Genomic DNA, 13,680 nt, shown 5'->3' on the forward strand with positions numbered 1-13,680 from the left:
GCCTTTTTACATGACAATACCATACTATTTACATTACTATAGTTTATAATACAGTTTGATAACATGGAATGTGATACCTCCAGGTTTGTTGTTCTTTCTCATGATCGCATTGCATATACAAGTTCTTTTGTGATTCCTCATACATTTCTCTGTTGTTTTATTCTACTTTAAAAAATGCCATTGGATTTTGATAGGAATTGCATTAAATCCATAGATGGCTTTAGGTGGTGTGGACATTTTAAAAATATTAATTCTTCCAATCATGAACAAGGGATAACTTTACGTTTATTTCTGTCTTTTCCAATTTTTTTCATCAGTGTACTGTAGCTTGTATTGTAGATATCTTTCAACTCCTTAGATAAATTTATTCCTTATTATTTTATTAGTTTGGATGCTCTTATAAATAGAATGGTTTTCTTTTTTCCGATCATTGTTAGTATATAGAAATATGACTGATTTTTGCATTTTAAGTTTTTATTCTGCAACTTTACTGATTATGTTGATTAGTTTTAATAGATTTTTGGTGAAGTTTTTCAGTTTCTATATATAAAATCATGTTATCTTAAAATAGACACATTTTTACTTCTTAATCTCCAATTTTGATGCCTTTTATTTCTCTTCCTTGACTGATTGCCCTGGCTAGGACTTCCATTACTATGCTGAATGAGTGGTGAGAGTAGACTCCCTTGTCTTGTTTCTGATATTAGACAAAAATTTCACACTTTCATTTTTGAGTGTGCTTTGAACTGCGACTTTGTCATATTTGGCCTTTTTTTAAAAAAAATATTTACTTTTGGCTGCATTGGGTCCTTGCTTCTGCATGCGGGTTTTCTCTAGTTGCATTAAGTGGCAGATACTCTTCATTGTGGTGCGTGGGCTTCTCATTGCAATGGCTTCCCTTGTTGCAGAGCATGGGCTCTAGGCATGTGGGCTTCAGTAGTTGTGGCACACAGGCTCAGTATTTGTGGCTCACGGGCTCTAGAGCGCATGCTTAGTAGTTGTGGCGCATGGGCTTAGTTGCTCCTTAGCATGTGAGATCTTCCCGGACCAGGGATTGAACCCATGTCCCCTGCATTGGCTGGCAGATTCTTAACCACTGTGCCACCAGGGAAGTCCTGATATTTAGCCTTTATTATGTTGAGTTACATTCATTTTATACCTCACTTAACAAATGCTTTTTCTGTGCCTATTGATATTATATTTTTCCTTTGTTCTATTAATATGATGCATCCCATTTATTTGATTTGCTAGTATTTATTCAGAATTTTTAAATCTATATTCATCAGTGTTATTGGCCTGTAATTGGCAGTGTTCATTTCAGATTATTTTATCAAAGTAATGCTGGCCTCGTAAATTGAGCTTGGGAGTTTTCTCTCCTTATCCATTTTTCTCTTTCTTTTTTGAAGACTTTTAGGTTTGACATTAATGCATTAAATATTTGGTAAAATTTACCAGTGAAGCCATTTGATCTTGAGTTTTTCTTCATTTGAAGAGTTTTGATTACTGATTTAATTTCCATACTACTAATTGCTTCATTTAGATTTTCTCTTTCTTCCTAATTCACTTTTGATGGGTTGTATCTTTCTAAGAATTTTTTCCATTTATCTAGGTTGCCCAGTTTGTTAGCATGTAGTAGTTCAAAGTAACATGTTATCCTTCTTATCTCTGTAGTGGTGTTGTAATGTCTTCTCTTTTATTTATAATTTTGTTGATTTGGGTCTTCTCTCCTTTTCCTTGGTTAGTCTAGCTAAAGGTTCGAAATTTTATCTTTTAATGAAGCAACTCTTAGTATCACTCCTCTTTTGTATTGTTTTCCTCTTCTCTATCACACTGATTTCTTCTGTAATCTTTATAATTTTCTTGCTTCTGCTAATTTTGGGCTCAGTTTTGTCTTTTTCCACGTCCTTGAACTGAAGAATTAGGTTTTTTATTTGAGATATTTCTTAATTCGGAAGGTAAGCATTTGTTGCAATAAACCTCCCTCTTAACACTCCTTTGCTGCATCCCATAGCTTTTAGTATACTGTGTTTCCATCTCAGTTTTTCTCCATATACTGTGTTATTTCTTCTTAAATTTATTCTTTGATAAATTAGTTGGTTAGGAGAGTGTTGATCAATTTTTTTTGTATTAGTTAGAGTTCCAGTTTTCCTCCTGTTATTGATTTCTAGTTCAATAATATTTTCAGATAATATACTTGGTGTAAATTAAGTCTTCCTGAATTTATTAAGATTTGATATGTGGTCTGTGATATGGTCTTTGCTAGAAATTATTTTTTCTGCACTTGAGAAGACTGTGTATTCAGCGTATGTTGGAGAGAATGCTCTGTATATGACTCTTATGATCATTTGGCTTTTAGTGTTGTTCACATCAACTGATTCTTTTTTTTTAACTGAAATACAGTTGAGTTACAATGTTGTATTAATTTTTGTCGTATAGCAATGTGTCTCAGTTATACACTTATATACATCTGTTTTATATTCTTTTCCATTATGGTTTATCTCAGGATATTGAATATCCTGTTCCCTGTGCTATACAGTAGGACATTGTTTTTTATCCATTCTATATGTAAGAGTTTGCAGCTACTAACCCCAAACTCTCAGTCCATCCTTCCCCAACTCCCTCCCCCTTGGTAACCACAAGTCTGTTCTCTATGTCTGTGAGTTTGTTTTGTTTTGTAGATAGGTTCATTTGTGTCATATTTTAGATTTCACATATAAGTAATACCATATAGCATTTGTGTTTATCTTTATGGCTTACTTCACTTAGTATGTTAATCTCTACTTGCATCCATGTTGCTGCAAAAGGCATTATTTCATTCTTTTTATGGCTGAGTAATATTCCATTGTATATATGTACCACATCTTCTGTATCCATTCATCTGTTAATGGATATTTAAGTTGCTTGCATGTCTTAGCTATTAGAAACAGTGCTTCTATGAACGTTGAGGTGCATGTATCTTTTCGAATTATGGTTTCCTCCAGATATATGCCCAAGAGTGGGATTGCAGGACCATAAGGCAACTTTATTTATAGGAACCTCCATACTGTTCTCCATAGTGGCTGTGTCAATTTATATTCCCACCAACAGTGTAGGAGGGTTCCCTTTTCTCCACACCCCCTCCTGTGTTTCTTATTTGCAGACATTTGATGATGGCCATTCTGCCTGGTGTGAGGTGGTACCTCATTGTAGCTTTAATTTGCATTTCTCTAATAATTAGTGATGATGGGCAACCCTTCGTGTGCCTATTGGCCATCTGTATGTCTTCTTGGGAGAAATGTCTGTTTAAGTCTTCTGCCCATTTTTTGATTTGTTTTTTCGTTTCTTTGTTATTGAGTTGTATGAGCTTTTTGTATATTTTGGAAATTAAGCCCTTGTTGGTCACATCATTTGGAAATATTTTCTCCTAGTCTGTATGTTGTCTTTTCATTTTGTTTATTGTTTCTTTTGCTGTAAGAAAACTTATAAGTTTGAGTGGGTCCCATTTGTTCATTTTTGCTTTTATTTCTATTGCCTTGGGAGACTGACCTAAGAAAACACTGGTACAATTTATGACAGAGAATGTTTGGCTATGTTCTCTTTTAGGAGTTTTATGGTGTTATGTGTTATATTTAAGCCTTTAAGCCATTGTGAGTTTATTCTTGTGTATGGTGGGAGAGTGTTCTAATTTAATTGATTTGCATGAACCAACTTTTCCAACACCTCTTGCTGAAGAGACAATCTTTTCCCCCATTGTCTATTCTTCATCAGAGATGAATTGACCATGGTTCTGTGGGTTTATTTCTGGGCTCTCTATTCTGTTCCATTGATCCATATGTCTGTTTTTGTTCCAATACCAGGCTGTTTTGATTAGCATTGTAGCATTGTCTGAAGACTGGGAGGGTTATGCCTCCTGCTTTGTGCTTTTTCCTCAGGATTGCTTTGGCAATTCTGGGTCTTTATGGTTCCATATACATTTTAGGGTTATTTGTTCTAGTTTTGTGAAAAAATGTCATGTGTAATTTGATAGTGATCACATTAAACCTGTAGACTGCTTTGGGTAGTATGGACTTTGTCATTTTAAACAGCTGCAGCCTGTTCTCACTGTCAGTGGAACCAGCTCCCCTCTGGAAGCAGGTGACCATTCAAGGCTCTTAGAAATAAGACAGACAACACTACCCACGTGGACTCTTCATACACACCTCTGACCACTGCACCTTTGCTTTCTAGAAGTAACCTCCTTAATCAAGTGGGTGGCATCTGGGGATGAGGCAGCAATCATCCTCCAGGAAGAGTCGGTGCCCCTCCTACCACTGAGGAATGAGTGGTCCTGTGCCTCATTCCCACCAAGGGTTCCAGTTTCAGGAGTTTGGGGAGCTTTTGTTTTGCTGCTTTAGTGGATGAGAAATGACACATAACCCATTGTCTCCTTTTCACTTCTCTTCTGATGAGTGAGGCTGGACTTTTGTCACTTTCAGTTATTTCCAGAATGCAGCCACTTTTCCCAGTTCTGGGGGAGACCACTGAACATGCCTTCCTGGGTGTTCCCAGCCACAGACTGTGATCCACATGCAGCGATGAAACTCTTTGTGCAAGTACTAAGTAGCTAGTGACTGGGTTCTGTCCAACAGAATGTAGCAAATCAGGGGAGGTCAGTGTTAAGATTCATGACAGAATCTCTGTCACTTCTATTTCACTTGCTGCATCCTGTGTTCTCTCTCTGTTTCTGTCTGTCTCTCTCTCCTATCCCTGGACCTGGGGAAGCCTGCATGGGTGTTACTAGGTGCCATATGGAGAGTCCCACATAGGAGAGAACACAGGGAAGTCCCAGGCCTCCAGGCAGAGGCACTAGGCTCTCAGCTCAGACTGCATCCTGCCAGTACCCATCTCAGTGAGTCTTCGAGAAAATCCTCCCCTGTGGAGTGACAGCTGAGACCTCAGCCCCAGCTTCATAGAGACCTTGAGTCGAGGGCACCCAGCTAAGTGCTGTGGGAGCTCAGGAGTAGCTAGGTGTATGTATTTTGTATGTTGGGAAACCCTCCATATGATCTGCAGTAAATCAGACAATCTGTAGCATAGAGCAGGTCTACTCAATGTTATGTAAAAACAACCACAAAGACAATGCATATTAATAAAGGTAAGAAAATGCACTAAAAACAATAATAGTGACAATTATGATGATATTACCATTACTACTGTTAAAGAGAAAAATAAACTTAGAAAGATGGCAGATTTGCGTACAGACTCATCTAAGTAAATTTCAGGGTACCTATAACTGACGTCCTCTGGGGTATTTTAGATGCAGAATGCTAGGTTTGCACAAAGAAATTTGTTCTGAGAGGAGAAAACAGGCAGGTGATCCTGGGTCAGCAGGGAGGATGATATATTGGCACAAACAGTGCAGGGGCTCCCTGGGGGAGTTAGAAAAATAAATGATTACTTGAGCAGGCAAGTCACCATCTCTATGTCTGCCAGTGCTGCACCAGCTTTTCCTGGACCCCTGAGTGAATTTGGAACATGTGTCTAGGTTCAGGCATGCCAATGATACTCTCCTTACTCCTCACTTATCACAATGTCAGTTCCTGGGCTGACTTTTCTAATTCGGAGGACTGGACTCCAGGAGGGACACCCTCTCCAGCCTTCCCAGGAGATGTGAGAGTGGTTCCTGGCACAGAGTTGAGGTGGAAAATCCTGTGCTGAGTCTGGCAGGACAAGGGTATCTTCCAGGGCTCTTGCACTGGTCCCTCTTTTTGGTCACTTAAGAGGACTTAAACATTGTACTAGAGGCTCAGGAAAGTCAAGAATGTCCTCCCTGGGGCTCACAGTAACAACTGTCCCTTCCTCCACTGGGTAAGTCTGAGTATCTCAGGAGGCTCTCTGACCCACAAGTACCCATAAGTACAGCAGGAACCAGGAAGCACCATGTGTATGTAAGTCTGTTGAAAACCCTCCACAATACTCTTCAGTAAATTGGATACATTCATGAGCAGAGAAACTTAATAAGAAATGCAATAACAACAATAGTGATAAATAATAATATCGATAGTGATTACTATCATAAAGAAATTAATTGTACTACTACCAATCATAATACTAATAAACTTAAGGACTGAGGGATTACAGACTTCCCTTATTGAATGACAAGTTTCTTGGAGTATTTTGAAATCAGAGTCCGAGTTTAGCACATGCTTTGGAGCCACAGTTGTAGGTTTGCATAGTGAAGGTATAAATAGAGCAAAACTAAACAGCAGCAGGTAAAAGAAATCCATGGGAGGACTTGGGCTGACTTAAGTCTCATATTCCAAGCCCAGAGGAGAGCACTATGTAGAAGAGAAAAGTTGATCCTGGGCTTTCCTGACACATGGAGCCAGCAAATCTCATGAGTTCTGATGACTGGTGTCTGCGGCTCTAACCCGGGAAAGAAAAGCAGGACTCCAGATACACCTTCAATACGTGAAAAAAACACGTAAAATGTACATGGAGCTTCAACTCTATCTCTACCCTCACTGCCTGACAATTGACAAAGTGGCAGATCAGGGCTATTGATTGCCTTTTGATGCACCTACAGACTTACTTGGAATTGGGAAGAGAAGATTACTTATGAATTTGCATGTAAAATTTTTATAATAACCTATCCGAAAGTTGAATTACTACTTCCTTGGGAAATTGATAGGTTATTTTACACAACACCTCATATGTTTCCTTTAGTAATATTTGTTCACAGTATATATATTTCTGAATATGTATGAAAGGCACATGCCGTATCAGCCCAGAGGAGGCATTGACGGGGCTTTAGAGATCAGTGACCTTTGAGCACGTGTTTGTAGAACTCACTCATAAAGAGTAGGACCTGCTGGACACATTGCAGACGAAGATGTACACAGATGTGATGCTGGAGGACGCCCGTTGTCTCATCTTCTGAGTGCGTCTCTCAATATTTATTTACTTCCTTATGCATGTCTTATTGAGATAGGCTCTACAGCTTCCACATATGCTGCTGCACTCTTGGCCCTAACTCATGCTTCTGTAGCACTTAGAGCAACCTGGAACGAATGTGTTCCTTTACTAATCACAGCACATGTGCCCCTTCATGGAGATACAGTCTCCATTACCACAATCGCACGTACTCCTTACTAGTCTGCCACCAACACACATAATAATGCTGGACACAGATATGGGCTATTTTATCTAACAGACAAGTGACTTTATGTTGCTAAGTAATTCTTCTGCTCGGGGGACTACCATGAGGTTTGAACACAGCAAAAAACACATAACAGCTTGTACCACCCTTTCTACATGAACTCCAAGTAATAATCTCATGGGTCTTATGTTTATTGGATTCTGTTAGAAAGCAGTGTTAACCATATTATGAAAACGTTGCTTCCTTCTTGGCTGAGACGTCTAGGCAGCATGCAGACTGTTTTTCCTCTTGGGCAAGAACAGCAGCAGCCAGAGACTTTTACTGTCTTTGAGTGAAGTGTCGGGTGACAACCTTCAGTGTTTCCCTTCTTCAGCGTGCTCGAACCTGCACTGCCATTGATGCCCTCACACTTGAGCCTTGGCATGTTGTCCTGTGCTTGCATTGCATGCACTGTTCTCAACACAGAACTTTAAATCCATCTAGCATTTCCCACATGTATCAGGGCATCAGCTCTGCAAACCAGATGTAATTTCCCAGTTGGAGCAAGAAGAGTAGGTGTGGAGGGAAGAGGAGGGTTTCCCCAGGCTGGGGTCCAAGTCAGCTCCAGACACATGTGCTCTGTGTGGGGAGGGAGCAGGACACTTGGAATGTCAACTGGAGGTTTGCTCGACTAAAGGATACTTTTAGAAATGTATGTGAAGCCACTGAGTCAAATTATCCAGATTCTGTCATTATGCATCACACATCAGTTTCTCTTCACGTTTCCCCCTGTACTTTTCACCTCAGAGAAGCAAAATTCCTGTCCTTGTAGAAGTTAAAATTTCATGTTTTTGTCTCTGCCATGGTCCCTTTAATAATTTTTCCTCTCATATTCCCTGTAGCGTCTGAATATATTTTTATTTTTCTTTTACCTAAACACTGAACATCTTATTAACATTTTTCTAAACCATGTTTCTATTCACTGGTGTATTTCTCAAATTCATGTTTTTTCCCCATGTAATGTACTTTTCAACAATTTAATCCCCCTAATGTCACATGTGTCGTTTCTTATTTATTTAATTTAATTATTATTTTTGCCTTATTTCAAGCAAAAATTGTGACCATTAAAAGCAAGAAATAATATTCAGGCAAGTTATTTCCCTGTGGACCAATGTAGCTGTAAGAAAATAGTAAATTTATTCAGGGGTGAACTCTGGTCATCCACATGTGAAACCTGGGAATGAGATAAGTGAGGAATTCAGCAGATTCATAGAACTCAGTTATGGTGCAGTGTAAACACTAGCCCAACATAAAGAGTTCACTTTATAGACTAAATTAGACTAAATTTTGATGATATCTAGTAGAAATGTTACAAAGAGGGGATGTCCATGCAGAAGATTTACATACTATGTGTATGTAACTGACATGGAGATCATTTTAACTGGAGAATATCATTGAATAGACTTACATACACATGATTTTTCACAGCATAGAAAACAATTTTACTGTAATGAATGAAGGAGAGCCCTGAGGGATTTTTAATTCCTTAGTCAACATTGAATCCTCACACTGGATCTATCAATGCTAAAATCAAACTGAAAAGCCAGAGTTCATATCAAAATTCTCAGACATGAAAAACTCTTATCAAGAATGTTTTACCACACATTTCAGCTATGAATTCATAATTTTGGCTAATAACCTCTTATTTTATAAATAAGTAGAATAAAATTATTGATTTGTTAAGTTGTCTTGAAATGATAAATACAAAAGTTTGTAACAATAAGTACTTTTGTAAATAGGTTAGCATTAAGAAATATATATAAACAAAGTTATATGTGACAATTATTATGATCCACTTAATTGTGATTGTCAGTAAGATTATCTGTTGCTTTCTCATCAGAAATTTTGCAGGCCAGAAGAAAGTGAAATGATATGCTTAAAGCATGGCGGGAACTACCTACCAACAATTCTATATCTTACAATATTATTCTTTAAACATGAGGAAAATGAGAGACAGTCTCAGGCAAAACCTGAAGGAGTTCAGTACCATAATACCTATCCTTCAAGAAATGCTAAAGTGAGTACTTCAAGTTCAAATGGAAGGACACCAGAAACTTGAGGCCATATGAAAAAATATATTTCTCTTATAAAGGTAAATAAATGGACAAATAGAAGAAAAAATCTTTAATTTTGACTTGTAACTACACTTTTTATTTCTAGGATATTTTTTAAAACCAAAATATTAAAATATAAATGTATTGCTATTGCATGATTTTTTCCCCTAAAATTCATATGTTAAAAATAAAACCTCCAAATGTGGTGGTATTAGGATGTAGGGCCTTTGGGGGGTGCTCAGGTTATGAGGGCAGAGCCTCCATGAATAGGATTTGTGTGCTTTTATTTATTTTAAAATATGTATTTATTTACTTATTTGGCTGCATTCGCTCTTAGTTGCAGCACATGGGATCTTTGTTGTGATGCACAGGCTTCATATCTAGCTGTGGCATGGGGGCTCGGTAGTTGCAGCACACAGGCTCTGTAGTTGTGGCAGACAGGCTCTAGAGCCAGCATACACGCTCAATAGTTGCGGCATATGGGCTTAGTTGCCTTTTGGCATGTGGGATATTAGTTCTCTGAACAGGGATCGAACCCATGTCCCCTGCATTGGAAGGCGTATTCTTAACCACTGGCCTACCAGGGAAGTCTCTTGTGTGCTTTTAAAAGAGACCTCAGAGAGCTCTCTAGCCCCTTCCTCCAGGTGATGATATAATGAAAAGTCTATGACTCAGAAAAGACCTTTACCTAACCACCTTGATCTCACACTTCAGCCTCCAGAACCATAAGAAATAAACTTCTGTTTATAAGCTACCCAAGCTGTGGCATTTTGGTATAGCATCCCCAATAACTAATTCGTACATCTACATTAACAGAAAACAATGTATACATATGTGCCTTGTGACATTAATAATATGTAATTAATGTGTAATGTAATAGGAGATGTAATAGAGATTTTGCATGTGATTAAAATTATGTTGATATCAGTTTAAGCTAGTTTGATAGGATTTTATATGTAATCTCCATGGTGTCCACAAATTTAATATCTATAGAATATACACAGAAGGAAATTAAATGTAAGTCAAGTCAGGGGACTTTCCTGGTGGTCCAGTGGTGAAGACTCAACGCTCCCAATGCAGGGGGCCTGGGCTCAGTCCCTGGCCAGGGAACTAGATCCCACTTGCCACACCTAAGAGTTCGTATGCTGCAAAGAAGATCAAAGTTCCCCCATGCCACAACTAAGACCTGGCACAGCCAAAGAAATTAATTTTAAAAATGAATCAGTACAAAGAGTAAGAACAAAGGACGTCAGTATGTGAGAAAATGTGGGACAGAAAAGCTATATGACATTACAGAAAACAAATTGGCAATTAAATGTCATTTCATATCAGTAATTTATATATATATATATATATATATATATATATATATATATATATATATATATATATATAGATTAAACTCATCAGTTAAAAAACAAAGATGTCCCTAGCCTTTATCCGGCATCCGGGCTTGGAGGGGCTGCTCTGAAGACGGGCGAGCAGCATGGAGGCCCACGGCGAATCCCAGCCTGACACGAGTTGTTCGTCGTTTTCCTGGGACGGCTCCGGGGTCTCGGTGTCCAGGGAGGTGCTGACGGCGGGCAGTGTCTGCCACGGAGGTATACGGGACAAGTTGGTCATCAACTCCAAGCCTAATTCCAGAAAGAATTCCACTCTTCAAAAAGTTCGGAAAAAGAGGAGTCCCCTATTGGACCAAGTACAGAGCTTTCTCCCACAGATGGCTCAGGCAAACGAAAAGTTAAGGAAAGAAATGTCAGCTGCACCACCTGGTCATTTCAATATTGAAAATATTGACACTCTCGGAAAAGTTATGCAAATGGTTATGGCCTTGTTTGAGATGAATCAGTCTGATTCAAAAGAGGAGGACAGTTCAGAAGAGAATTCACAAGACAGTTCAGAGGACAGTTCAGAATTTGAGGATGAAGATGATAGCACCTCTTCTGAAGGTGAAGTCACCATCGATACCATTAAGCTTCCTAATTCAGAAGATGGAAAAGGCAAAATAGAGGTTGTGGACCGTCCTGCCAGTGAAAAAAAAGAAAACAGGGACATAAACAATCTGAGAAACAGGTGATAGTTCCCGCTAATTCTGTGAAAAAGAATGTGGCTTGCTGGTTATTTTGCATTTCAGATCCCTTGGTGCCTGTTTGCAAAAATGAATGTATTTTGCTTCTTGGAGAAACAAGCTAGCTTTTAAAGAGTTGGAAGAGATAGCATTTGGGGATCTTCTAAGAGCAGACTGTTTTTGATCTCATGCTAAAGAGATTTAGTTTAGAAAGCTTAACTTTATGTACGGTGATGAGTGAATTTGTTGACATCCTCTTTCATCAACATAGACTTCAGAAATCTCAAACTTATTTTAAAGTAAAAATACAAGTTACCCGTTTGTTTTTGTTTTAAATTGGCCTCTTGGGGCTTCCCTGGTGGTGCAGTGGTTGAGAGTCCGCCTGCCAATGCAGGGGACACGTGTTCATGCTCCGGTCCAGGAGGATCCCATATGCACGGAGCGGCTGGGCCCGTGAGCCATGGCCGCTAAGCCTGCGCATCCGGAGCCTGTGATCCACAACGGGAGAGGCCACAGCAGTGAGAGGCCCGCGTACTGAAAAAAAACAAAAAACAAACAAAAACTTATGTTGGGGTTTTTTTAGGCTATTTTAAAGTCACATTTATTTGTTACCATCAAAATGGGTTCAGTGAGGGAGAATTTTTTTTTTAAACATCTTTATTGGAGTATAGTTTCTACATAATGTGTTGGTTTCTGCTCTGTAACAAAGTGAATCAGCTATATGTATACGTGTGTGCCCATGTTCCCTCCCTCTTGCGTCTCCCTTCCACCCTCCCTATCCCACCCTGAGGGAGAAATTTTTTACAAAGAAAAGAATTACTTATATTTAGATGCCCTCAGACATATCTACTTTAATTAAAAAAAAAATCCTTTCCAGTTTCAGCTGGAAAACTGGTGCTCTGTGGTTTAATCACTGTCAGTGACTCTGTAGCCTCTTAATGCATGTAAAATTTGCTGGTTGGAAAATTTTGTGTTTTTTTTGGTTTTCTTTTTCTCATAAAGGAATTTTTTGTTTGTTTCGGCTATTAACATTATTCTTTCCAGTTGCCCACAGTTTTGAAACCTATTCATTGTAGAGAATAGGGACATCCCAGGAAAATAGGTCACAGTACATAAAATGGTAGTAACAGGTTTTCCCTTTCAAACGGCAAAATTATCCTGCATTGGAGTTGCCTTTCTGCCACATTCTTGATCTTATTTAACTTGTTTGGGACCTCATCTGCCATGGGACTGGCTTTGCTCAGGATATAGACCTGAGAGTTTAAAGGACTGTCTCCAAGTGCATTGAGCTCATGAGACTTTGTTGCCTAATATTTTAGGGGTTTGTTTTAACTATTTTTTCCTACTCCTCTCATTAGCTTATGACATCTTGTAAATACTCTGAAGATAATTCTCCAAGTTCCTTCTGGTATTTTTCATTGGGAATTGGAAATCGGCTGTGCACTCAAAGTATGCAGAAGTGAACAGATCTGGAAACGAGACTTCTCAGCTGCAAAGGGTATACTTTGTAGCACCAAACACAGCTGTGATGGATTATTGGTGTGAATATTTAAGGATTGTCTTCTACCAGATAATATTCATGCCCCATTGTGGGAAGAGTTGTATTTGTCTGGTTCACTCCTTAGCTTGGTGCATGGTACACAGTAGGCACCGAATGATGTCGATAAATGTATTTACAGGTATATTGAGGATGTACAGCGCATTTTAAGCCATGCTATCCATGCGGATATGAAAGTGTAACTTCACTGGAAATACAAAGCCAAGTAGAAATAGTCTGATGGTCAGTGAAAGAGACTATTCAGTCTAGAATACATACTAGTGTGTAGAATTATATTTCTCTCCTGCCATGGCCTTCTCATATAATACGACTAGGTATTCTATACAGTTAAAGAAGTCAACTAAATTCAGTTCCTCTGGACATTCTTATGACATAGGAGGAAAAGGAAAAACAAAAATTTAATATGTGATAGGGATGTCGTTTTAAGTTAAGTGTAAAATGGTTGAATTATTTAATACACAGAGTCAGGGGTGGCTGTTTTTAAACCAATTTGGATACTACGATAAATTATGTAGGTCTTAAAGATTTAAATATAAAGAAATAAAATAAGTTTCATACTAAAATATAGGTGAGTATTTAATAACATTAAAAAAAACAAAGATGGACAAGATAGACATAAAAAGGGTCCAACTATATGTTGTCTACAAGAGACTCACTTCAAAGTATGGACATTCATATGCTGAAAGTGAAAATATTGGAAGAGATATTGCATGAGAACACTAAGCACAGAGAAGAGGAGTGGCTCTTCTGCATCTGCGGCTGTGGCCCCTACTCTTCAGGGAGTAAACAGAGGCAGGGGCAGGGGCTAGGGCACCCCTCCCACCCTCTGCACCCTGAGCCAGGG

At 38.6% G+C, this 13,680-nt stretch overlaps 1 pseudogene; it reads left to right on the forward strand.

The window, feature by feature from the left end:
* Positions 1-10,696: 10,696 nt before the first annotated feature.
* On the forward strand, positions 10,697-11,287 carry LOC132419277 (NOP protein chaperone 1 pseudogene; annotated as a pseudogene).
* Positions 11,288-13,680: the final 2,393 nt, after the last annotated feature.

The sequence above is a fragment of the Delphinus delphis genome, unplaced genomic scaffold, assembly GCF_949987515.2.
Source record: "Delphinus delphis unplaced genomic scaffold, mDelDel1.2 scaffold_124, whole genome shotgun sequence".
Lineage (NCBI taxonomy): Eukaryota > Metazoa > Chordata > Mammalia > Artiodactyla > Delphinidae > Delphinus > Delphinus delphis.